Source organism: Lactuca sativa, chromosome 1 (assembly GCF_002870075.4).
Source record: "Lactuca sativa cultivar Salinas chromosome 1, Lsat_Salinas_v11, whole genome shotgun sequence".
Lineage (NCBI taxonomy): Eukaryota > Viridiplantae > Streptophyta > Magnoliopsida > Asterales > Asteraceae > Lactuca > Lactuca sativa.
In genome coordinates, this window is record NC_056623.2 from 198,299,215 (window position 1) to 198,303,150 (window position 3,936).

Below are 3,936 nucleotides of genomic sequence, written 5' to 3' on the forward strand. Positions count from 1 at the left end.
CCAAAAAGACTTGCATAACACTTGTTTTTTGATTTTTTAGATTTAAAGCATTACAAGAGAAACAAAATAAATATAAAAAACAAGATTTAAACGAACCAAAATGAAATAAATTTAACAACTATGTACTATAGAATACACAGAGAAAAATTTATCTTGAAAAAAACTTAATTAAAACTATTAGAAAATAGAATAAAATAAACATGAAAGACAAAATTTAAACGAAATAATAAAATCAACTAGATAGAATATAAACAAGACAAAAACGATTAAAACTTTAAAAAAACGATTTTTTTTAACTAAAAGAAACTTAATTAAAACTTTATAAAATAATTATATATTCTTCTTCATATTATTATTATTATTAATTTTTTAAATCAACTAAAAATGAGTTTATAAAAAATATATTCTTTTTATCATTTGAAGCAGCTATATTCATTTTATCTTTATAAATTGACCAAGAATTTTTTGATAAATATTCTAGGAAAAACTTCAGGCCCTTGTATTATGGAAGGGGCTTTGATTAACCCACTAAAGTGACCAAACATGCCAATTGATAAGTTAAATGAGCTCCTAAACCAAGAACGCAATCGACATCACATAACCCATGGGTCCTTCACCCAACAAAGTTTCCCTAGCAGCATATCAGCGGATCCTTTAAGGGGTCAGGGGAGGCCACGGCCTCCCTGTTTTTTGGCATACTAATTAGCCACGTATGAAGCAAATCTGATTCTAAACACATAAGATTACAAGAAAATGAAGAAGAAAGTTGACAACTCTAATGAAGAACTGAAAAACAGTAAGGAAAAGTTAAAAAAAAAAAAAAAAAAAAAAAAAAAAAAAAAAAAAAAAAAAAAAACTGTTGCACCGTTGTTGCTTCAACTCTCCATCGTGGCTACACCTTCATGCCTTGGCGGCGGTGATGTTTTGTATCTCCGGTGTTACCTTGCCTCTCCGGTGTTGCTTTGCTTCTCTGGCTTCACTTATTTCCATCTTTCTTGTCTCATTGTTGGTCAACTGAAGGAAAACACTCCAAAAAATGGAGATAAGTTGATGCATCTTTTCTAGTATTATCCTAACTTTTAAAAGAAAAAAGAAAAAAGAAAACACTCTGCCCAATACATGGGTACTTTTGTTTTTCCTGCTTATTTATTTATTTCTATTTTTATAAATTTATTGTTAAATTATAATTCCATATCCTAATAACTTATGTTTATATATAAATTAAAGATACTATTCTCGATAATGTATACGTAGATTAATGGATTTGTTTAAATATTTTAATAACACGTTTTTTTTTTTTATTATAACTAGTTAAGGATCTCCCGTTTTGTGGGGTTGGTAAGTTTTTGATGATTTTCTTCCCATTATCAATTCCCTTTTTCTAAGTTAATATTCAAAATCAAGGGCTAAATGAATCATGTCTTTCTGGTGTGAAGGGATTAAATGAAAGATCATGAAATTGGTACTTACCTAACAAAGTATCAGTGTTTTTTAGGTTTAAGGTAGGGGTATTTTGGTCATTTTGACTTTTTTTATGGAAGTGGTGGCTTTAATAATGAAAAAACAATACAAGCTTACACACATAAGGTTGAAGAAAACCATCAGAATCCTCATCAAGTTCACTCATATCAATTCTGGCCTGAGTAAGAGAAACTTGTACATTGTAAATAATATGATTTTTTATATTAAAAGTTAAACTTCTACGGGAAATTTGTATAAATTTATATGTAAAAAGTTACAGGTAACAAATTATATTTCATAATACCTCATTACGTTCAGATAAAAAGGAAGAATGAGAATCCTTCCTGATTCATCTTTTCCAAATTTCATGAAATTTGAAGGGTTAAAGAAACAATAACACTTTCAGCCATTTTTCCTGTACATAGAGAAGCAATTTGGGAAAAGTCTTCATAAGTGACCTGTAGATTAGTTTGAGACAATAAATAGTTAAATTTCACAATATAAGCAAAACAAATGTGAACATTTTTGTTTAATAAAGTACCTTTTCAGAAGCAGTGGCTTCATGAAGCAGGTAATTTTCTCTTAAGGTAAGCCACATAGCATCCAGGTCATCAGAGTTTAACAAAATATCAGATTGCTTCTTCAATTAAGAATAAACAAAAAAATAAAGCTAATGATAAACAAATCTACATCAAGACAACATATAATTGTTTAAGATTATATATACACATTTAAAAAGCGATACCTTACCAACCTCTAAACTGTATGTCTAATGGAGCCATCCTCAGGTTTCTGAACAGATGAGAATTAAAAAGTTTATCAAAAAAATAGATCAAAATTAGTATGTGAAACTTACGATGACATCAAGAATAGCAAAACGTTATATGTCACTATGCATATCGAAATTACTTCATAGCTAGTAATACATAGTGACAGGTGTAAAGTACATGCATTCTTATATTCATATTACCAAAAAAAAGTGGATAGATGATGAACATTCTAGGTCTGTGTGTTATGTGTGTGTTTTGAATTACAGGTATTGATTATTTGCCCTATACCCTCTTTTTTGTCTGAATCTAGGAATCTTTTAAGTCGGATTTCACCTTGTTATTGATCATATTGTCTACAACAAAGAAGCTTTGAAGTTAGAAAAAATCAAAACCGATTAAGAACATATCTTACATATATTCATTTATACTATCTTCGCATGTTAAACACACTCGAATCAGTTAATCACACAAACTTAAAAGCAATGGAATTCGTAATTGAAACGGAGAGATTTGAATTGAGAAAGCTCAGAATCCAAGAGGATCAAACTAAAGAATCACACAAATTATAACCCTAATTGAGATTATCAAGTGGAATTACAATCAAAGCATTAAGCGGGAAGAAAGAGTATTACTATTGTAAATTGTAATTACACATACCAAAAAAATGACGAAAAGACGCATGAGCAACATTGGCTGTCAGGTTGTCGCTTCTCTCTCCGGAGGAAGATAGTGGCTTCAGCGGGTTTAAGATAACCTCAAATCCATTTGCGGCTCAACGTCGGTAACAGATTATCCGACCAACGTCATCCGGTAGAAGCGCCATCGTCGCCCAACCGGCGCCAAAAACCTCAGAACTGTGAAGTCTTCACCGATTGTTGAAGATGTTCGATGAAGGTTAGAGGTGTTTGTTAACAGCGACATCAGGTGCAAGTAGAAAACACAAGGAGACAGAAGACTAATGGGGGATGTTGCAGAGGAGCTATTAGAATTTAGAAGAGAGATGAAAGGGAAGACTTCACATGACATAAAATATTGTTTATACGTTAATAGATTTAAAATATTAAAATGGTAGATTGCGAAATTATCCTATATTAAATTTTTATGAGAATTATATATATATAATAAATTGTGAGGAGGTTTATGCACAGTGAATTTTTGCTTTTCCGAATTTTGCCATGTGTGTTTGTGGGATTTGCAGTTTGGCCCCTGCCTCCCTTAACATCCAATCAGTTTTTACGTTCCGATCGGAGCCGGATCCTTCACCACCGACTCTCTCATTCAATATCTTCCCCCTTCCCAATTGTTCTAATTTTAACGCAGCAGATATTCCACCGCCTTAGGGGTGTTTAGGCTTAGCTTTTCAAACCCCAAAAGTTCTTTTTGGAAAAGTTACAAAAAGTCAGGATTTCCTGACTTTTCCAAAAAGTTCATTTTCCTTCTTCAAAAGTAGCTTCTAAAACTAGTTTGTCAAACATCTTTTACTTTTTTTTCTTTTCCAAAAAGAACTTTTGGGGTTTGAAAAGCTAAGCCAAACACCCCTAAGGCGGTGGAATATTTGTTGCGTTAAAATTAGAACAATCGGGAAGGGGGAAGATATTGAATGAGAGAGTCGGTGGTGAAGGATCCGGCTCCGATCGGAACGTAAAAACTGATTGGATGTTAAGGGAGGCAGGGGCCAAACTGCAAATCCCACAAACACACATGG

General features: G+C 32.1%; 1 long non-coding RNA gene across 2 annotated transcripts; it reads right to left on the reverse strand.

The window, feature by feature from the left end:
• Positions 1-1,239: 1,239 nt before the first annotated feature.
• On the reverse strand, positions 1,240-3,265 carry LOC111881876 (uncharacterized). Of its 2 annotated transcripts, XR_008224742.1 has the most exons (4): positions 2,889-3,265; positions 2,003-2,253; positions 1,766-1,919; positions 1,240-1,639 (listed from the first exon to the last, which is right to left on the reverse strand). It is a non-coding gene; the product is annotated as an uncharacterized LOC111881876 (long non-coding RNA). The 2 variants fall into 2 exon arrangements; XR_008224741.1 differs by having other exon boundaries at positions 1,240-1,919.
• Positions 3,266-3,936: the final 671 nt, after the last annotated feature.